Source organism: Typopeltis vanoorti, chromosome 23 (genome assembly GCF_054136105.1).
Source record: "Typopeltis vanoorti isolate ZY-2024b chromosome 23, IOZ_Tvanoo_1.0, whole genome shotgun sequence".
NCBI lineage: Eukaryota > Metazoa > Arthropoda > Arachnida > Uropygi > Thelyphonidae > Typopeltis > Typopeltis vanoorti.
Window position 1 is genome coordinate 36546076 of NC_143571.1, and position 24242 is coordinate 36570317.

General features: G+C 35.1%; 2 non-coding genes across 2 annotated transcripts; both read left to right on the top strand.

Moving 5' to 3' along the window:
• Positions 1 to 18304: 18304 nt before the first annotated feature.
• Positions 18305 to 18376, top strand: TRNAE-UUC (transfer RNA glutamic acid (anticodon UUC)). Its single transcript has one exon. It is a non-coding gene; the product is annotated as a tRNA-Glu (tRNA).
• Positions 18377 to 23963: 5587 nt separating this feature from the next.
• Positions 23964 to 24035, top strand: TRNAE-UUC (transfer RNA glutamic acid (anticodon UUC)). The gene has a single exon. It is a non-coding gene; the product is annotated as a tRNA-Glu (tRNA).
• The last annotated feature ends 207 nt before the right edge of the window (positions 24036 to 24242 follow it).

Consider the following 24242-nt stretch of genomic DNA (forward strand, 5'->3'; position numbering starts at 1 on the left):
GTCATATCAGGTTTCTTTTCCTCAGACCAACTCCAGATTTAATTAATAATTTTTTTTTCTTTTCTTTTCCTTTTTTTAAAGTTTTCTTTCAGATATGTTGCAGTGTAAACTGTAAAGAACAGAAGTCAGGAGATTTTCTCCAGTCAGTCGCCCTTCAAAACAATGGATCATGTTAATTCGGCACTAAGCTAATTAGTCAAGTTCCAAAATTCAATCCTATATAATTTAAGTTTAAATTGTTTTTCATTTCTCTTTCTTGTAGGAACAAGAGACGTCTACAGACACTTGGTTTAATTTAATTTAAGTCACGTTTATATATATATATATATATATATATATATATAAAACTGACCCTCAAGCAATCTTTATACTCCAAAGGCCGATGACGAAAGACATGAACTCCCATTCTACCTACTTAACCCCAATGAGGGTGGAAACCGATGCGGGGCGGATCTGGCTTTAAGAAGCTCCACTTGAAGGTAGGTTTTTGCCTGTCTCTGAGTGGGGCCACCGCTGAGATTTTGACTCTGCTTGGTGGTGGGGGTGAGCCTGCCACTGGGTGGAGCCAATGCTGAGAAGTTCTTCTCGGTGACGGGGTGAGCCTGTCATCGAGTAGAACAACGCTGATTTGAGCGATCTTTCGGGATCGTCTTATTTTTAGAGCTCGCTTCACCTATATACATAAGGGTTGAAACCGGTCTGGGTAGTGACCTCTTCTCATAATGTAAAACAGTAATACATCTCCTAGGAGCTGCGTTTTACATTATGAGAGAATATTAAAGACGGTGACGGAGCTTGCTCCACCTTTGCTCCGAGTTGCCTTGGTGTTGTACTACCCAAGTGATTACTTACGCTTGGGCTCGCCGATAGTTTTTTCGGCATGAAATTCTAGGATTTCGATCCGAGTTTCGTACCCGGCTGTAGAATAGTATAATACTGAATTTACCATCTCCCTTAAACTTAACTTATGTCGCCGGTAAAATAGCCTTTTGGCTTGTTATGTCAGCCTTCTTGTTTGGAAAAATTAAAAAAAAAACACACAGTTAATCAGTCATTTATTAACACAACCGAACATGGTTTACAATCTTCGAAAGAACTTGCAAGAACTGAACTACGTAACTAGACCACGATACGTGCATAGTTAGATGACATTGCAGCTATTAACAGTCGAATCGTGAAATGATCGTATCTCCCACACCCATGTTCAGCCTAACTCATGTTAATATAAAGTTGTTTTGTTTAATCTTTCTCAAAAAAATCAACTACTAAAATTGAGAAAATTCCCTCCTGGATGGCTGATATTTTGTAAACTTAAATAATCAATAATTTCCCAACCTTAACTAGCAAAGCTACTCTTTGAATGCAGAATCAAAGATAGGCGAAGAGAGAGAGACTAGGTACTTTTTAAAACAACACTGCACATCAAGTATAATATTTTATTTTAATTCTATTCATTATCTCTAGTCCAGCTCATACTATCCTAGTTAAGTGCACTCCGGTATCTATAAACAGAAGCTAACTTGCTCTAATTTTATTAGGCATTTATTTCCCACAATGCTGGTATGGAGTAAAACAAACTAGATTTAAAAATGTTATGGTTCTGATACCGACCGATAACGAATACCTTTATGGTTCTAATATTGATATACGAATAACAGGTGATTAAAATCTGAAGAAAGGACCATATAATTCCCATGAGGTACTTCAGTTGCCGCTAAGGAAATACCAAATAGTTTAATTTGCTATCAGTATTAGTTTTCTTTCTACATTCCGTCTAAGAGCTCTTGGCTTGAACATACAGAACAGCAAACTAGGTCAGACGACTTTAGATAGCCTTGATTCAAGAAAAAAAAAAAAAAAAAATAGAAAGGTTACCAGATGTGGAAATCTTTTATTCATAAATCATTTTTTTAATTATTGCGAACCCACAGAGATATGCATATGAGAATAGGGGAGTGGAAATGTGCTTGTTGTCATTAAAATGACAAAGTAATCCGATGGTGTCGCAGGTGGGGTTGTTTTAAAACCAAGAATGATGTTACACCTTTCTGTAAAGTCATGAATTAATTACAAAAGAATACGGGGATGTTTTCTTCGCATGGCATAGTTACACCTCGTACTTGATGTTTTCGAGTTAATTCTTCAAGATACTTATCACCATAAATATTCATCGGAAACTTGTACTCTGTGTGACCTCCGAAAGTGGCACAAGTTGCAAAATGGCGATTGTTATGTGGCATTGCAACCAAGGAGTTTCGTTTAATTGCTGAAAACAATCTTATCTGTATCATTCGTGGGTTGTTTTTTGATTTCGTAAACAGGTACGGTATGAAATCAGCCACATCCGGTCATGGCGACCATATCCGGGATGATAAGTGAAATTGGAATGCAAATTTTGATTCATAAGCTGCTGACGTAAGCAGTAAGCATGTGACTTTTGCAACAATCGATTCAAAAACAACCTTTTAGAATGTGTGTGTGTATGTGTGTGTGTGTGTGTGTGTGTGTGTGTGCATGAGAACATGATTATTATGGAAGGAATGGCTACTGCAATATGTCGTGGATGTAGAAGATAAACTGAATCATGTGACTGTTGACGTATTGGAGTGGGAAGGAAATAAAACAGAAGAAAAAAAAACTTTCTTGGGAGTGGGGTTGACTATTTTCAAAGTGTTCTGGATTTTATTATTGTTGCTATTATTAACTGAACTTAAACACTACAAATATTTCAAGCTGTTTGTATATCTCTGTGCAATAAAAGAGATCGGCTGATAATGCTTAGAACCGGAGTTACAGTAGATCGAATATTGGTCAATGATTACGCTTATATAATAAGCGTAATCATTGACTTGCTAACCTTTTGGAACTATTCACCCTTGTGGACTTGACTTCGAGAAAACACAGATCTGTGTTGTTCTCCTCAAGAAATCTCACGTCACTTCTCCTTATATTTGATAATACTCCGAATTACAGTCGAGATACGGTTTCTCTTCAAGGGCTCAGTTACATCGCTAGTCTTTCATGTCACAAACACAACATCCATAGCTTCTCGAGCCTCTAAAACACGTGATATTCTTTCCTGCTCAAGATGCTGCTTCTTCTAATGTGTACAACTTCTATGACTATTAAAAAATTCCAAATCAACTCAACTTTAGAATGCTGTTCTCATGTTTGGGGTGGTGCACCAAAATATGCTGCTGCCCAAAAGAGAGCAATTCTCTCTCTCTCTCTCTCTCTCTCTCTCTCTCTCTGTGGTGATAAATACGGTAATGTAGTTGGTGTCACACCATCTAATCTTTTCATACAGACATGAAGGAGAAAGGGGTTTCAAACGAAAGACGTGTCATCCATATGCAAACTTGAGGATGGACAAATTAGCTGTAAAAAAATGGTAAGGAAATGAATATGAATATAAAAAACGCAACAATACCTATTATTAGATTCATTCAAAAGTTTTATTATTAAAAGTTATCAAAATTTATCTCTATAGAAAACTAGGTAATACCGTATTAAATAAAATACATCTTATTGAATAGAACGTTTGTTGTATATTTGTAACCATTTGTTCTTTTAAACTGAGGTTCTGAAGATGGCGCCAGCAGTGGTTAGAACATCCGCTTTCCAACCAGCAGGTTGTGAATTCAAATCCCACGAATATTAACGTTTGGATCCATGCAAGCAAGCTCATTTTAATGGTATGAGTTCGTGTAGACTTGTTTTTTTTTTTTTTTTTATCGATTTTCTGATTAAATTTTCCAGGGCCGAATTAAATTCGTTAGACTGGATATTCGTGCTGTACCGTATTGTTGCTGTTGGAACGTACTTAAATATATTTCAAATTAATGTAAATATAATTATTTATTACGTATTAATCTTTAAGTATCTTTAGTCCCGATTTCCGTAAATGCATTGTTTTTCCCTCACATATTTTCTTTCCCATAACATAAAACACAAAATACAGAAAGAATTCTAAATTTATTATTAATCATCACCATTGTTTGAAAATAGCAACCTTTGAGCAATTTCGAAATTGGTTTCATATTTATTTTGCATAGTTTTATTTATGCTCCAACACGTAAAAAAAAAAAAAAAAAAAAAAAAGTAATGCGAAATCACTGAAGTGTGAAACGAGTTCTTTACATGTCACCAAACGATCGTTTGTGTTTTGAGATTTAACGGTGCACGCGCTAATGGGCTTAGTTTATTTAGTTGTTTATTTGGTAGTTTCAGTGCAAATTTCAATCTCTGTATGATACAGAAATGACTATTAATACAAACTGAAGTCTATTAAACTGAAGCTTTTACTGCAATTTGTTTACTGAACAAACGGAAATAAACGTAAATTTCTAGCTAACATAATCAACACTTTATAAAGTTTAATGCACATTGGGTAGTGTTGCTATAAATAAATAAACATCTCAAGTAAATAGTGGGTCGGGTAAATGAGCCATTGAAAACTGACTTAAAGAAAAAACAAATAAATAGATTAGCCTCAAAAGAATTTATGGAAGTCGTGTACATTGTTTTTAACCCGAGGGTTAAAAACAATGTACACGACTAGCATTCCATTTGAGTTGTGATTGCTTTTATTAAAATTCAATAATCATATTTTTATTTCTAAATTAAAGATATGCTGGTTTATCTATCGTTAGAATTTACTTCAATAAATTCTCCCAGAGAATGTTGTTTCCTAAGTAACACAATCGTTTTGGTCAATTAAAACAAATTATCTTGGCAAACAACGAATCACCTTGTTCAGGCCGGGCTGGTGGCGTGTGCGAAGTGTGCAATATACACAGGCGTCGCAGAAGAAAAGGCGCCTAAAAGATGTCAAAAAATATGAGATACGAGTTTAAACGAACAACGAATGGTACATATAATTATGAATGTACGTCGTCTTCAGTTCGGGCCCCTTCAGATCTTCCCGGAAACGAACAAATAAATTCTGAAATTGTATCCTGGACCCGATTAATATATCACTGTAATTTTTTTTTTTATAAAAATTTACGAAAATATACCTAAAATAGTTCTTATTTTTTGATGTATCATAAATCAACTTATGATTAATTGTTGAGTTCCGTGTAAGGGCCATATCCTAATTTTAATCGGATGGGATGCATGTGGTCCAGCCCTAAAAATCGGCTTACTACTGATGACTCATTCATCTCGACATTCGAGCCTGTTATATTGGCGGGCTGTTAGGGCGGTAAATAGTAATATAACCTTTATGTTACTATTTTATATTATTTTGAAAATTTATATAACTTGAAAAAATTTGTATAAGCAGGACTGATCCGTAGGTAACATTATACTGTAAAGCGGTTTTCATTTGTTTTTCATTTCCTGTTCGTTTTATTCACACTTTATTAAAAAAAAAACTTTTTTGGAAAGGCGCCGAACATTAATAGCACACTCAAGAAAAAATACTAGGCGCCGGTCCTGACCTTGCCAACATCACGCGCTTATGGACACAAGTTATGGAATTGTTTGGTGAACCAATTGTAGCAGTTCCCGACCTTTTCAGATATTCGATCGAGTCTGAAAAAAGCCTACTTACCAATTTAATCTCTGATTGTGTACCTTCCATTCTTTGCAAATGGTTTGCTAATTTCTTTCCCAGTAGTTCATGGTATACGGGTGTCTTTGTTTCCCCCCCACCTCATTAATTCCATAGTATCCCATGGCCCTTTATTTGCATCCACGCTCTTACTCCTATTTCTAAGTGATCTACACCTACCCAGAATCCTACCATTGCCAATGAAATGAAGGTTTATTCAACAGTGCTCATGCATTAGCTACATGAGATCCATGCCTCAAAGATTGATCGCATTCACGGCCGGCTGTACCGACGGTGCAAGACGTGTATTTGCAAGGGGCTGCAAGTTTTTTGGGGCGGCAAAATTGTCATAAATTATACGAAAAATAAGGGGCGGCAAAGTATGCTACTGCATGTGCGGCAAAATTCCTAGGGGCGACTCTGGTCGCATTGTTATATTTCAGTGAGCTGAGAACAACCTCGTCAATTTCAATGTTCAGAAGACGACATCATCTAGCACAGTGTCACCAGTCACTACATAGATGTACTACTTCTGCCTGATATTTCTTCGATAAGTATTTTCATGGACGCTGTATCGCTAAATAGCTGCCACCATTCCTTTTATTTCTCTCAAGCCAGTTGAACCCAAAAGATCCAAATTAGCATTGTCTAAGTCCAAACATTACCCTTCTGTCTACCTCTGCGATTTGGAACAGCCTTCCATGCACAATTTTTTCCAAAGACGACCTCTAGTTCAAAAACATGTTAACAGGTTACTTTGTTCTTTTTGACCATTTGCCCATACACGGTTCTGATGTGTTATAGGTTTGGGAGCCTCTCGTGTGCGCGATAGTTACATAACAATCCCGGAAATGAATAAATACTGTTAAGGACCTCTCTGCTAATACCCGTGGCACCATAGACTGTACAACAACAGACGTCAGCAAAACATTGTTGCCATCACCATGGCAACAACGTATTTGGATTTTCTATAATTCACTGGTATATAATTACGTAAATGTTATTTCATTTCAATTAAATGCAATGTTTTACATCGTAAATACCAAATTTAATCAAAATCCATATGGGCAGAGCGACTTGTTGAGCAGTTCTTTGTCCATCTGTTACGGACGAACTGAAAAAACGACACAGGTATTTTAGTACTGTTGCGAAACGCAACTAAAAGGGTAATAAATAACCGACTGGAAGTACCACAGGTCCGCATGGGAAAGTAACCCGGATAAAATAGTTGCTGACCTTTGTGCTAAACTTTTAATCTCGGCAGACGTGAGTAGCACACCGATTTTTCTTGATGATGCAAGGTTGCAGCAATACAAGATGGAACTTCCTGGAAGGTGAGAGTTGGAAAAAATTTAGGGGAGAGTGGAAATACCCCAAATGAAATATCTCAGAAGAAAATGTCTAAGATCATTGAAGACGTAGATAATCTACTTGTAATGCTAATACTAACGAGGGGAGGGGTGATAAAAAAATAAGCTAAACTTCAAAAGGATTTAACTATACTAATCAGGGTTTAGGATAAACATTAAAAAAAAAAAACGATTGATTTATGTTTTTTTTTTCTATAAAAACTATAGTGCAGTACATGCTACTACTGTCTTATGTCGAATAGTAAGAAAATAAGAAATAAAAAAAATGGAAAGTTGATAAAAATTAAAAAAAAATTATGAAGTACTAAATTCTCAGGAGTCTTCATCTTGATTCTGAAGTGGAGGAGGTATCGTTAATATATATACTCGTACAAGGAAGACTGTGTGTGTGGGGGGGGCGGTTTTATCATTAGGCGAACCTAGGCAATCGCCGAGGGGCGCTAAGACTACGGGGCGCCAGATTTTGCTACATAGTTCGGGGTAAAATTTCAACCTTCGAAAAAAATTAGTAAAACCTTGATTAATAATAAAAAACTGAAATAAGTCAAGCCGTCCTGGTGTTCGTTGTGATGATCCTACATTATTTTCGCCTTTCTCTATTTCTTCCACTCTCCTGCTCTTTGTATCCTTAACCTCAAGTGCAGAGATTTTTCCTCCTTCTGGCATCTGTCCCAAGATGAGCGGGGAAGTTCCTGGATATCCAGGGTCGGCTCTAAGCTTAGGCACAAGAGGCACCGACGTAGGGGCGCAATGGGTTTGGAGCGGCAACATCGTAAAAAAAAAAAAAAAAGTAATAGTATTAAAGAGGACCAGAGAGTCGAAGCGTTGGTGGTAAAGCAGTGCCACCCATTATTGTTAAAAGCAGTTTATACAATAACTATAAACTGCTTTTAACAATAAAGAATTTTATGATGCCTGTCTTGTCTTACCATGCGTTGATAAAACTGACCTAGGGGCGGCACATACCCTCGAGCCGACACTGTGAGAGAGAGAGAGAGAGAGAGAGAGAGAGATCACATAGTCTTGCCAAAGGATTGATTACACATAGGCTGGTTATTATCAAGGGACAGATCAGAACTCCATAACCCAATGAAGAAACCTTAAAAGACCTGAGTCCAAATCCAGCTGGAGACAAGAAAAGAATTTTATTATGGCTTTTTCAGGCCAAACAACGAAACAAAATCAAGGGTGAGGGAACTTCAGAATAATTAGCCATTAAAACTTCGTGGATGATTCATAAGGTGAACCCTACTTTACGGAGGAGGAACACACCGACACCTAATGCATGCATAACTTTGGCATAAATTGTCTCACCTTTTCCCTCCCTCACCTTTACTTCAAGCATTGGATTAACCATCCCACTTCCCTTTTTCTCACATTTTAAGTTAACTCCCTTCTCTTTTCCTTGCTCTCTTAAACTTTAAAAGTTAAGTTGAGTGCATTGTCCTGAAGTTAGCCTTTTTTTTATCATTCATGTCAAAGAATCTCATTTCAATGTATATTTTCAGGACAACTGATTAAAGTCTTCCATTATTAAAAGTAATTAGTTATATAAAATTAATCTTTATATAAAGGTTAATTAAGATTAGATTATATAAAGTTATATAAAAGTAATCTTTCACTGAATAGCGTATGTTAATTCAAGAACAAGCATTGTTTCTGAATCAAATGAAAATGAGCTCATTTGCATTGCGTCCATTTTACAATAGGCCCATAAATGAAATAAATCGCATTTGCTTTTATTATTTCAATTATTATTTATTGCATTTCCTTTGTGAGAAAATGAAATAACAAGTAATTATATTCATCATTTCCAGAATAGTACTATCGTTTGGCAATTTTAATGATTGCAATAATTACATACTGATTCGTTTAACAAATTTTGTTTGCAGCAGGCAATAATTACAACAGTCACAATACCATTTGGCAACTTTTGATTGTAGCAGACGATAATTGCAATAATGAGAATTTCGTTTGGCAAATATTGTTTGTAGCAGACGATAATTGCAACAACCAGAACAGATTTTGATTGTAGCAAGTAACGAGCTATTATTGCAACAATGAGAGGCAGTTTCGTTTGGCAAACATTGTCATCAGCAGACGATAATTGCAACAATTGATTGTCACAAGTAACGCGATAATTGCAACAATGCGAGTTTCGCTTAGCAAATATTGTTTTTAGCAGACGATAATTGCAACAATCAAGGATAGATTTTGATTATAGAAGGCAATAAATGCAACAATTAGAGACAATTTCGCCTAGCAAATTTTGTTTGCAGCAGACGTTAATTGCGACGATCAGTTTCGTTTAGCAAATTGTGATTGCGGCAAGCGATAATTGCCACAATCATGAGATTGTTTCTCAGGAGCGCTCTTTAGCACATATTATTTCATAACCTCAGTATTTGGCAAGAAATAACCAGTACAAGATAGTGTCACAGTTGTCCTTCATAATAAGCAGGAAAGACCACCGGGACTGCGTGATACAGCTGTAGAGTAGCTGAATCCACGGGGGTTTCTGGGTGGCACCGAATGGTACGGTACTTATCGTTCCAGGTAGCCGGCAAGGAAGTGTTTGCGATGCACGTGGCTTTTGAGAGAAACAAGGCTGCGGGCGGGTCACGAGAGAAAGCAGGAATTGTGAACGTGGAATCTTTCGAGTGCCTCTGAAGAGTTTTGAGGACAATAAATTACTTTCCATGATTAACAGGTAGTCGTGGAAAAAATAAAGCACCCTCGAAGGGGAAGTTGACATCTTTGTGGTCAGCCGTCGCAAAGTACACACAGGTGAAGAAACCATGTTATCGAATGATGGCAGAAACTGCTTCGAACTCGTATCTTTGTATAGAAATTGACAAACAGTTTCAATTTACTTCAAGTGTAGCTACTTGCTGATAGGAAAGAAAAAAAAAAAGTGGGGAAAAACACCCCCCAAGTAATTATATTCGTCATTTCCAGAATACTACTATCGTTTGGCAATTTTGATGATTGCAGTAATTACATATTTTGGTTCGTTTACAATATGTTGTTTGCAGCAGTCACAATAACATTTGGCAACTTTTGATTGTAGCAGACGATAATGGCAACAATGAAAGTTTCTTTTGGCAAATATTGAGTCGGGAAAGCCGGACTGTTTCAAGTTTGTCAATTTCATCAAAAATAAATAAAAAATAATGAACTGCAAATCTTATCCTATCTCTCTCTCTCCATACACACACACACACACACACGTAATCAATTAGTAATTTATTATTTAATATCTCGATTAGTTTACATTTTAAAATTTAAAAACATTATTTTTATATTAACCGAGTTAATCATTCGTTTTTCCACGAAAAACTGTAAATTCTTATTCAGCTGTAATATCAGTTATAGTAAATAACTAGTTCGCAAATAAGCATATTTAAAAAATTGATCCCAATTTAAAAAAAAAAAAAGAAAAGAAAAAAGACGTGCGCGCATGTATTTATATTATGCTGTAAATAGACAGTACAGTACGTGTAACACAGCCATCCATTAAAAATCCAGCTTAATATGTCACAAATTATTTTCTTTAGTGTCCTCTTGTTTGGTGTCCTTGTGTGACAGTTGGTACCAGTAACAGATCAGATGTTTCACAATTACAGAATATTATGAAGTGTGTTCTTTTTAAATGTTTCCTACTTTTTTTCCGTGTTGATTCGTTCAGCTGTTCCTAGAAAATGACCCTAAACAATCACGTCATTTACAGTGGAAAAGAAAACAACAATTAATGATAAAATAAAAATATTATTAATATGAGCAAAAGAAATTAAAAAAAAAAATAGATATAATACGTCATTCTCTGCATGAAACCTACATACTGGATACACAGAAGTTTTAACAAAGAAAATACTTGTGCTGCGCGTGCATGTTTATTCATATGTAGCAGACGCCAAGCACGTAATGATATTTTATCCTTTTAGGGCTTCTGGGTGTATTTTTTGTTGTTTTTTCTTTATTGAAATTTCGAACCTTTCAGACTACAAAAAAAGCCAAGTGTAATTAAAGATTAATTTTAAAAAAAATTGAAATACTTTATATTTATTTGAAGGAGATAATTTAATTGTAGATATTTTATTATTTATAATCTGATTTATTTGGCTTTTGATTAGCTATGATTGAAGAGTGAAAGCCAAGCATATACTGGCGGGTCAGATGCATACGAAGTCAAATAGCAAAGCAATGAACGAGCTAACGAACGAACGAGAGAGAGAGAGAGAGAGAGAGGGCGCGGGAGATACAACAGGGATCCACAAAAACCTGTTTATACCTGTGTTGCCTCAAGCAAGACCTGGACTTGTACTCCTAGTAAAGCGTTGTGCCGGTCGGTACCAGGTAGCGGCCCTGGAACAAGCATTTTAAAATCTATCAGTTCACTTGAACAGGTATTGAAATCTGACATTTCCTCAAAAAATAGCAACTGTAATTCTTTTCTTTTTATACAACTATAGGAGCTCTCTCCTGATTGTTATACGATCATACTATTTTCTACAAAGAACCATTTAAGAAATGAAATGATAAAAAAAAATAATAATTCTCTTCCTTTACCCTGCTCCTTATTTGAATTTTCTTCAAATCTGATCTTATTAACGTCAACGAAATGCACTAACAAAATACTATGAAATTAGATCTACAACATATGCTTTTAGCATAGGTTATTGTTATTTTTAAAATATCTATCCAATTTCCTAGAAAACAATGAGAGAAATCGAAGATTGATGAAATCTTCCTTCCCTTGACGCAGAGCGACTTAAATACGACTCTGTTCTTCCATATTTTATAGTTGGATATCCATAAATAACTTCTGCTGAGTATTATATAAAACATGTTACGTTAAAAGCATATAGGAAGTGTTTAGTAAGTTTGACATGACATAGATATGAATATTATAGAGATTATACACAAATGACATAGATTTTATACAAATTATATACCTATCTGTATTTCTTTCAATTTATTTATAGTTTTCATCCTTAATTTACTCTATAATATCAGGCTTATTGGGAAGGACATTTCCATGAAGTAAATCTCAAACTACTATACGATAATTTAAATAAATATACATTGGAATTCCTCAGGGCACTATTTGTCCTACTAGAGACGGATGAGCTTGTTCGAACCGGTATCATAATGATGTTTCTGAGATCGGTTCTAACAATGCGTAGCCCTACAAGTAAGTTGATTCGAACAATGAATGACCAAGTGACCACAATACTGTCATACAAGCTACCTAAACAATTGATTAAATATAGACTTTGCGGAAGAACGTAATTGAGTGGATCTGTTTTAACAGATGCGAGGACAGTACCTGACCCGGAACGAACCATTTCCCGCCTATACCGTGGGTCCGGTTGAAATAAATAAATAAATAATCCTGCCATATAATGTACAATGAGAACTCAAAAACGGGCGAATGAATAATTAAATAAGAAGAAGAAATGTAAGCAGGTGTGTGTGTAGTAGTAACATGCGGAGAAGGGAGAAGGCGTCCCGGACACTGAAGTAAAGAGGGACACTAAACCAAGCGGAGACGTGGCACTAAGTGCTGCAGTCTAGACTATTCTAAGCTCGTTTCTCTCTCTCTCTCTCTCTCTCTCTCTCTCTCTCAGAACCTTTTGGACTTTGCTTTACCGTAGTCGTAAATATCGCAACTTCTGCAAGTGATTAGAAAGTTTTTTTTTTTAAATTGTACATTTCTTTTATTCTATTGTCAACAATGAAAGAATGAAATACATCGTGAAACACAACAATGAAAGACATCTAACAATTGATGACGTCATTTCTCATTCTTTATAATACTTCTAATTTCTCCTATTGTTGCATTTGACAATATTTTAGTGTACGTTTTTCCAACAAATAACATTTATAAAACAAATATTTAAACTACGTTTTAAAAATGACAATCTGACAATTAGCTCGTCGGGAATTTATATAAGTTTTAATTATTACTTCAGCAGACAGGTTGAGTAGATAGTTTAGTGGCCTGTTTTGAACAAGTATTAGGGGCAATGTTCTGCAAAGCACGGGGACGAGTCAAGTGAAAGTTACGCTGTCTATTTCACCCAGACACATGGCCTAAAGCTATTTCAGTAATTCATTTCTCTCTTTTTCTCTCTTCCCATGAGTCTCCTTCCTCGACGATAAATGACAGCGTAGATTTTCTAGTCTGTTGCTTTTCCCTTACAATATCAATGAAAATGAATTAATTACCGTGTAACACATATTCGTAGCAGTAATTGAACGGTAATTTTATGTGACTGTAGGTGAGAATTAATTTTAATCAGAAGAAGCAAGTGATGAATGAAAAGAAAGGAGTCAGCATGTACCACAATACAACAATGAGCTTTTGAAGTTTTTTCTTATTATTATTTCTAAAATTTTCCTAATTAAAACAACAAGAAACAATAGGAACATTGTTGAAAATATTCTAATCGCATGATATCTTTAATTTACATTTTCTTTCTTGTTTTCTGTGTAATCTCTCTCTCGCTCTCTCTCTCTCTCTCTCTCTCTCTTATGCTATGTCTGCAGTCTCAATTGAATGAAATCGGGACCAAACTGTGATCATTTGGTGGATTCCTAAATTCAAGGTAAATAAACATCGGGATCATGTGCTATTAAACAATATTAAAAGTTAATAATATATTTATCGATTATACTTATACAAAAAATTAACTAATTGTAGACATTTATCTTAGTTTTTGTTCAGAAAAAAGTTTCCGAAATTTTATCCAAGTGAAAATTCTCTATTTCATCATATATCACGGATATCGATTGGCTTATTGTCATAGGCCAGGCCTTCTATTGTCTGATTTAGGACTGAAAACATCCAGTTTGCAGTAAAAAATATTGGGCCATTTTCGTTTGTGATCGGCTAACTTAGTTCATTTGATTTTGGAATTTGAACTTATTCCAAATCAAAACTAAAAGGTAAGTTTTCGTGCCTTAAAAAAAGGAAAGAAAATAAACAATGAAACCTCACAAAGACACCTACTGTACATTTCTATTTGCATTAAGGTAATCAGAAATCAACATCAACATTCTCCTTATGGATCTGTGAACAGTCCGATCGATTATTCTTCTGATTCTAGTTTGGAGTTAATTTTCGATAACAGTGTCATTTTGTTCAGACAAGCGTATGGAAATGATTTTGTGGATTTCCCAGTTTGCGATACCTTGTAGATAATGTATGGCATTCGTCATGTATAATTGTGTATCTGGTCGAAGTGCTTTGTCTAATTCTGCCACAAAAATTGGCAGAATAAAAAAGAATTTATATAACTGGAAAAGTTTAGAAAATACTTTATAGTCCGTCATAAAAATGTTATTATAGGCGAAACACATTTCTCAGAGAAAGAGAAATGTGCAGTAGTTATTCTTCCTAAAAAAAAAAAAACTGGTTTTAAAAATACTCAAGATTGCAAGCGGCGCTACGACAATTCACAATTACAGGAGAGAAAAAAAAAAGAATTAAAAAAACGAACAAATATGTTATGTGGCATGCCAGTAATACCTATCCATACACAAGAAGTTAAGTAACATTTGTAATTATCCCCAAAGAAAATAAATCCATTGTGGTTTTTATGTTCCCTTATGATTATGTAAGTGCATTATTTCTTCCCACGTTCCACACTTTACATTGCATCTTATATATATATTTTTTTTATTGCTCTCAATGTCACCGAACTGGGGGCCCAGTCTTCCTCGGAATGCCAATGGTCTCTTTCTTACTCCACCCTAAGGCGCAATTCGTTCTTCAACACAATACGGCTCTTGTTATTTTGCCTTTGTAAATATGTGTATGAACTGTCCGCACATCACTAAGAGAAGACGTTTCCAATGTTCAAGAAAATGTTTTAAAGAACAGCTCTTCCTTTTCTTTGTACGTCTGTCAGTCTGTTTTAAAGTGTTCGTGACTTTCGGTCCACCATGATGCCACGTATGTGCAGTTGTGAAGAGCGTCGCTGCCTTCCAGTGAATGACCTGAGCCAAATTAATGATAATAATGTGACCAGTCCAGATACAAGAGTCATCATTTGTTATCAGCAAGGGGTTGCATTCAGTATGAGCAAGATGTTGGCTATTCTTAGTATCCCAGAGGCATTAGGTCAAGCAATGTTGCCTACATGGCAGTCAACGACAATAATTAAGTAATGCAAACAACACAGGCTAAGTTAACGAAGGTTTTATTTAATTATTTTTATTTAGTTTATAGATGAAAATGTGAAGTTTGTAGATTTCGTCGGTACATTTTGTGGATTTCTGCAACGTATTAATATTTTAATAAACTTAGCCTAATCTTGGTGTGAAAATAACTGCGTTTTTTACCATTTGGTTTTGGTGTAAAAAATTGAATCTATTCACAACAGCATTTTTATTCCTTCCAATGACACCATCAATAAATAAATAAAAGGAAAGAACAAAAAAAAGTTATATAAATAATGATAGCTTTAATTTTTCTACTTCTGTTTGTTAATTAACTTTTAAGAAAGTCATTAGTAATCATGTAATAATAATTATATTGGGCTCTTTCTTTTTTTTTTTTTTTTTTTTTAAAGGTTCAGAATTTTTAGATTTCTTTCTTCTGCAAATGCCATTAGCAGTTTTCCCCCTTTAATTTCTTGTGTCCACGCCATTAATACCAACAGATGATTCATTCTGATTTTTCCTTTTCGCTACGTTTGCATTAAAATATTAAAATAATATTTGCCCATCTCTAGAAGCTAGAGATGTCTTTGGTTCTCATAAACAGATTCCGCTTGTTCATCAGTACAACAACTCTTGCAAGAAGATAAACATGCACTATCCAAGCTACTTTTATTTAGCCTTATTGTGATTTGACAGTTTTTTTTTTTTTCATGTGTATTTTACTTATTGTAATTTATCTTTTATTTTATTGTTAACTCAAAATCCAATAGATTTGTTTTCTTCTTGTTCTCCACTTGTTATTAATAGGTATCTATTTCTTAGATCTTGGATTATATTCAATTTTAGTTTATATTTTACTTATTCCAAGAATATTCCATGGAATACCTTCAGCTCTTTCCACGTTCACTCATGGGCCGTCTCCGATAGAAGATTAAGTAGTAGAAGTTCTCTGTTATAAAGTTCTTGCTGATCTTTTCTGCTTATTGTATTGATTTATGCATTTTAAAATCGTGTTTATGTTCAACATCGACGTACATAAATTAAAAGCTTGTTATTAGCACCATTAAATGTGTATTAAAATCCCAATCGGGAAAAAAAAAAATTTCAACATGAACCTGGACGAGAGCCAGATATCCTAACCACTAGACCACATGGGATTTTTTAAATTATTATACACACACATATGTAAATAATAAATTAAGCAATTGTATATATAAGATGCTAATTTATTGTGGGTGACAACTGCCAATATTGAATGTCTCGATGTCAGAAGTCATTTGACATTTCTCCTTTCCGTTGATCATCTTATTGCTGTTGTTGTGTATCTCATTTCTTCCATTTTTCTGCTATTCATTAATTTTGAAATGATTTAAAGCTTAATTCCGTGCTTACGAATAGTCATATCGAATCGTTCGATATGACGAATTCGATCCTGTATCCTGTGCTTCGTTAGCATTTTCCTCGAATTTATTTCATGCAAATTTCAACATGAACAATTCTTGCGATCGACGAGTCATTGCAGAAAGTGACTTAAATGAATTCGAGGAAAGTGCTAACGATGCACAGGATAAAGGATACAGGATACAGGATGACAAGATCGATATACCGTCCTTCCTGGAAAGTCAATAACACATTGCAACTAAAAAGAATTACAAAAAGGAAAAAAAAAAAGTCATGTAATGTTCATAACGATATGAAACAGTAACCGATCCAAGGAAGAGGCCATTCACCCCCCCCCCTCTCACATCCTCATCAACAAATCTGGAAAAAAATTTTGAATTTTCAGTTAAATAAAAAAATATCCTATATATGTTTTTATTATATTAATATACATAGATGTATATTAAATACATTTGGCATTACGCCCTTAAAAAAAAAAAAAAAAAAAAAAAAGCTGGTAGAGAGAACTGAAAACTGGATCTGCATCTGAATTGTGAATTGAAGTGTTTGTCTAGCGTCGATTCGTTTTTGAATATGCATGTAACAGGGGTGGTCTGAGAGGATTCCAAATATCGATAATAGATTATTATATTATCGATATTTGGAATAATACGAATTTATAATATCACCGATAAATCGGTAATTCTTTGGTAAAGAATTTTTTATTTAAAAAACTCAAGAAAAACTCTGTGTTTTTCTAGATTTCTTCTTTTTTCTTTTTTTTAATTTTTAACTTTCCTCTGTCGCAACACAAAATGAAATTATGGTCAGTTTGAGTCGGCCATATTACTTAAGAAACAACGACGACAAGAACAAAACAAAGAATCCTGTTCGTTCGTATTGCATTGTTACAACAAGTTCCTCAGTCCTCAATTTCAAAACCCAACAGGTCAGCAAGGTTACGATTAAGCAATTAAATATGGGTAATCAGCATGTTTGCAGTCCACACGGAAGAGTATGATGAAATATTTTAAAATGTCCATTAAAATTCAAGATAAAAACAGGAGATATAAATGCAAGAAGGTTAGATAATGCATTTAAATGCCCATTTCATGCAAATGAAAGCATTTGTTTTTCATTTGAAATTCATCTATTTCTTTGTATTTTGATGTTTTCATTTATTACATGAAATATCGTACTGATATCATTTCGGTTCTCTCATAATATCCGAACATATTCAAAGATCTTAATAAGGGTGTGTGTATTGGTGGATGTGAGATTAAAAGTATCGTGTGTGTGTGTGTGTGTGTGTGTGTGTGTGTGTGTGTGTGTGTGTGTGTGTGTGTGTGTGTGTGTGTGTGTGTGTGTGTGTGTGTGTGTGTGTGTGTGTGTGTGTGTGTGTGCGTGCGTGTGTGCGTTTGCGATTCGGACGCAGATATTTCCAACTAATGAGCAGGTTCCTTCCGACTGACCTACAGATGTACCTATCACAGAAGGAGTGAATTCGAAATAATACCACAAATGCTGTTGTTAAAAGACATTAAAAGAAACACACCTAGACAAAGAACGCTATTTGGAAGCACTTTGAAAATACACAGACGAGGGATGAGCTAAAATGCACTACCAAGAGGCATAGCTACAGACTGACAAGAAAAAATCTACGATACTGTGAAAACAAATTGACTCGAGAAATTAAAATGTCGTCTTGAAATACTTTGGTGCAGGATAATTGGAGGATAAGTGTATTTAGAATGTGCAGTTAAAATGTTAACATAATTCACTGAAAAAAATGAAATAAAGAAGTAGCTCAATCGGTATTGACGACATCTCCCATGTGGTCTAGTGGCTAGGATACTTGGCTTTCACCCAGGAGGCCCGGGTTCGATTCCCGGCATGGGAATATATAATTTTGTCAACGCATTTACACTTAATAGCCTTCATAACTCCTTTCTGCGGAGATGCTGTGTATATAAATGCCTTCATTTTCTCAATCGGTATTGACGAAGTTCTTTTGTGAGAAAGATCTGGGTTCGCTTCCCGCCAAACGCGTGGGGAACTTTTATTCGGTTACTCTTGACGAAAGGTGAGTTAGGCGGTGAAAAAAAAACCTACAGACGTAGGTTTTTTTTTTCACCCGGAAACTCGGGTTTTTCGTCCCACAGAAGAGACAAACCGGCCCGTGAACACACGCATCTACAGACATAGGGCTAACCACCTGATCTTCAAAGCGGTCAAGGTTTTAAGCCGTAATAAGTCATGCCTAATTTTTTGGGAAAATTTTAAAATTTTAAATTCTTAACACCATGAAATTACCACGTATTCCCTAATGGAAATAGGTCTGACAATGTTTTTTTTTTTTTTTTTTTTTTTATTTTAAGGCTTCTCTTCTTGGTGATATGAGGTAACTTAATCAGATATTTTAAACATGTTCTAAATCCTATTGGTTACCTGTTTAGAATAAAGACGGATCATTTACTTCTCACGAAGTTAGCCCATTAGTGTTTAAGCAAACAAATTATTCAGATAATACCATAAAGAGAGCATACAGAACTTGCACCATCTTTTCCACGTGATGCTATCCATCAGTTAAGTCTAAATATGTACTAACAGAAAAAGGGGGAAAAAAACGATTCCTTGGAATCGTCTCCTTTACTACTGAAATATCGAAGTAGCTTGTGGAAAAGGTGGAGAAAGTTCCATACTCTCTCTCATAATGTTAATCCTTGTGCTGGAATATACATACGAATATATGAGCAACAAGATAAACGGCATACGGTAAGTTAGTTCGTCTATGACAGGGGTCGGCAAACTTTTGAGACGGAAGAGCCAAACCTGTCCCTCACAACAATTTAAAAATTGTAATTTAAAAATGAATAATTGATATTGATATTGTAAAAAATATTGAGAACACCAAATGCAATTATTTTTCAACTCATGATATGAGTCCGGAAGACTATTCCAAGTATTGAAAATCATTGAGTCTGCCTTCTGTAGTTCTTTTATAGCAGTCTGCTACTGCGCTGTGAAATCAGTATGTATTTTTCTTTTACCAGTTCTTCTATTGTACCAAGACGTACAAATTTGGAGCTCCATAAGTCTTCGCTTGTCAAGTCCAGCAATTGTATTTCAAAATTAGCCAAGGAGAAAACATTCTCTTCAGACAATTGCAGTTTACCTTAGGGGGGTGGTGGTACAGAAATGGTAATTGGAGGGGCGATTGGAACTGTAAAGAAGATCCTAATCTAGATAAGTTTAGAGCGATCACCACCAGGCATCGCTGGCGCCTCAGAGATTGATGATATCTTCAGGGTGGTTTCTAACTTCCAGATATGTGGAGAGAAAGTTCTTCCCATAAATGGAAACCACCTGGAGGTAGCCAACAACAAGGGACACTAAAACTGACAAGGATTATATATCGTTACCAGTTGAAGCAAAAATAGCAAAGGGGAAAAACATCAGGATCCGTATATGTGGATTATTAATATTAATGTTAATTGCATTTCGTTATTATTGATGTAACGCTGTGCAAACAAATACAATTAAAGTTTAGGAGCTTTCCTAAACATTGCGCCAAATTATAAAAAAATATTAAATATCTAAGGTTTTTTTTTTAAACGGGATGAATTCTAAACACTTTATTATAATATAGTAATTTTAATTTTATACAATTCGAATCGTTTTGAATTTATAATCAATGTTAAATAAAAAAAATTGACTGAATAAGACGTTTAAATAACTTTAATTATTATATGTTTAATTAAAAAAGAAAAAAAAGGGGGGACGCTGCAAAAAATTCGAGCTTCAACAAAGACTTAGGACAAAACATAATCTGCGCTAACATTTTTGAGAGCAAAATTAAACAAAGGAAAAAAAAAAGGGAAAAAAAATTAAACAAAGGAAAAAAAAAAGGGAAAAAAAATTAAACAAATTATTTTCCATTATTTTAAATTTTTATTATTCATCGTTTTCAATTAAATTATTTAAAAAAAAAACAGTGTGCTATTATTATTTTATTATATTATTTTATTTCTAACAATTTATTATTATTATAAGTAGTAGTAGTAGTAGTAACAGTAGTGGTAGTATTTATAATAAAAAGAGACGTATTCCATTGTAGCTTTATACCAGGAAAAGGCATCATGTGAGGAAATGAGGAAAAAAAGCAACACGGCAAAAAAAAAAAAAAAAAAAAAAAAAAAAAAAAAAAAAAAAAACTTTCCTGCAGCTGCCCCGATAAACTTTAAGTGATATTATACAGTGGAAACGCCTAGGAGCAATAACAGCACAATCGCCACCTGGCAGGCCACATGAAATCACACAGTGTAACCAGAGTACAAAAGCGCATGGCGCGAAAATATCACCTGTCTTCAAACGAAACACTCGCTACGGAATTCCGAAATGTCTCTAGAAGCAAGACCAGTACCACACCCGCTACTCGAAAGCTGAAAAACATCGGTTTCCATAGCCCCGCAGTCACTCTGGAAACTTCAGCTCCCAACCCATGGAAACCTAACATCAGTAAGGGCAACGCCAAGTGTTGTAAAGCTCGTCGTATCCGTACCAGGGCTGTGGAGTGGTGAATCACGCTTACCATCTGGCAGTCTGACGGAAGAGTAGATTTTGTGAATGCCAGGAGAACGCTACATGCCTGAATATGCTGTGCCAACTGTGAAGTTTCTTGGAGGAGGCCTATGGTTTAGGAGATGTTTTTCATGGTTTGGGCTTAGTCCCTATTTCCATTGACGGGTCCCTAATAGGGAAATAGTCCCTATTTCCTTTCCTGTATTAATATGACAATGTCCTCGTCCACGAAGCGAAGTCTGTGCAGGAATGTCACGAGGAAACACTTGACTGGCCTGCGCCGAGTCCTGATCTCAATCCCATTTGCCTGGCACCACACACCGATTTCATTAATGCTTTTCTAGAAGAAGGAAAGAGAATTACTGCAGCAACGTACCAAAATCTAGTCAAAACCCTTTGCAGATTGAAGGCTGTTAGCTCCATATTAATGCCTTTCGTAATAGAGTGGGAATAAGGATGGCCAGCTGTCCGGATATTTTTGATCATACATATGCATGGGATTTCTGATTATTTACAACCTAAGGTTTTAATGTCATAAAACGAGAATAACTTGCCTGTTAGAAATACGTGCCATGTGTATATATATGAATGCTACGACCAATGGGAACTTTGAACAACGTATGGCAATTGAATCTTGTTGTCTACTCTGTTTTCTGTGTAGGATGCTCGCCAGTAGTGTGACAAAATTGTTTAATTGCGCTTCCTTAACCCTGCGGAGGTCATGCTCTAAAAATTGCAGCGTGGGTCGCGTGTATCTGACAGATACATTCATTACTAGTATGTGTTAAATGTGATAAAACTTTAAAAAAAAAACACTGCAAATATAATACATGATGGTTTATTTATTTTCAGTTACAATCTAGAAATTATTGAACAAAGAATAATAATAAAAAAAAATAAACCATAATATACTGACATCGGAGATCGCGGTTTCTCTCAGATACAATTTATTATGAAATATCACAGACCTTTACATAACACGCGTTAAACCAAAACTGATCGCATAAACAGTGAGGAATATCACTCGTAACATTCGCACTCGCTGCTACTCATGACTTCCAAGCTATACACTGGATATGTGCAAGAATCCTGTCAAAATTACACCACTTGCAACACCATCGTATTTCACAAGTCTTCGGTACGGATGTTGCACGATTATTACCCAACAAACAGGAAATATTTCAAATGAAATGAAACGAAGGAGGAATTTTTATAATGTTTAATATAGGATTTCAGTTTCTGTTATCTTGTCAAGAATGTTTATGGATTATTCCGGTTATATTACAAATAATTCCCATCTTCCTGTTTCGGAAACCTTTCTGGGATAAATGAACTATTAAAAAAAACAATAATAATAAAAAAGTCATGTTTGCAGATGCAACAGAGTTGAGTCAGTTCTTTGAATTTATCGATAAGCCCACATGATGTCAACATGATGCTCATGTTGACATCTCGTCTAGAATTCTAAAGACACGTTTCTTTAGTGATCTGTGTACTTATTATCCTAAGTATTTCGAAATTGCAGGTTGGAAATCGACTTCAATGAACGACAACTACAACGTTATGCGAATGCGCAAGAAACTTAAAAGAAGCAGTACAAATGCATTATTTCGGTATTCGTCTTCCCGTTTTCGTTTGTTTTGCACTTGTAGCATTCCAATTTGTTTCGAACGCGTCTTTCAGTGTTGCTGATGTATTTCTGCTTTCTTTTAACATTTGCAGGCTTCCTCACTCGTCAATTCAATATAACTTTACATTAGAATATTTCTTAATTCTGATTCCTTAGAAGGAAAATCTAAATTTCTCCTATCGTTCTTTCCTTGCATTCGTCACTGCATGCTTCTAATATTTCATAGCATTATACCACTTACCAAAACGTATGCTGTCTGTCGTATTTGTTTACATTATTCACAGCGCCTGTGCAGAACAAATTAACTCCATCTGCATTGGGAAGATATTACATTATTTTTATTAGATGCCACTTCTCGGAGTCCCATGACTCATTGGGGGGGGGGGGGGGGGACCACTCCATCATGACTCCGCACAACGCGGAATTTTTTCTCTGTTAGTTCTGAGTCTACTTTTTGTTTTGCCCAAACGAAACTGCACGGCGACCCTTAACGATCCTTCAGCAGGAGTTACAATGGGAGAGAGATTGGGAATTGTCGTTCCCCATCCCATGCAAAATTATCAGTGAATTCAGGCTGTGGTAATTCGACCACAGGAGGGTGGGGGCGGCGGCTATTATTTGACGCGTATGCTGTGGGGTTCGAATTTGTATAAGTTAAATTGAATAAAGAAATAAAACTTGTAGTTCTCCTTGAGTTTATAATTTTTGCATTTTTTAAAGATTCCCTCTAATAGGTATAAAATATTTATTATTAAAATTCATAAATGAAATGCATAATTAACATTTAATTAATAGAAATAAACTTTATTTACTTATAGCAGCATTTTCGTGAATAAATTTTTAGAATCAAAATGATAATAATTGACTTCATAAGTTGGAGCAGTATTTGCTGGAAACATGGATTGGTGTCAACAACAATGCATTTAGAATCCAAAATGGCATACGAAAGAATAAAAAAGCTGGTGTTTTTGCAGAAGCTATCTGACGTCAGCAATAAATTTACCTTATTCAAATAAATTGATTGATTGATGTTTTTCTCGGCATAGGAATTATCCTTATTTTATATTAAGGAAAACGATTTTGATTCTTTTAACTTAAAAGCTCAATTAAAATTTTAATTTCAAAATATAATGTAACCTTAACCGTGTTTGCAGAGTTGTTGAATGATCGATGGCAACATCATATCAGTTTATGGTTTCCTATTAAACATCACTAGTATTATAATCATCCATTGGTCTTCACTGCAAAAGAATTAGTTAGGAAAAACTAGAACATCTCCCATGTGGTCTAGTGGCTAGGATACCTGGCTTTCACCCAGGAGGCCCGGGTTCGATTCCCGGCATGGGAATATATATTTTTGTCAACGCATTTGCACTTAATAGCCCTCATAACTCCTTTCTGCGGAGATGCTGTGTATATAAATGCCTTCATTTTCTTTCCTTTTTCTTTTCTTTTTTTTTTTTTTAATTTTCCCTCTAAATGTCGATCTGTTATATCAGATGAGGTTACAGAAACACTAGTGCTGAGTATTATAGTCAGTACTACAACTATAATG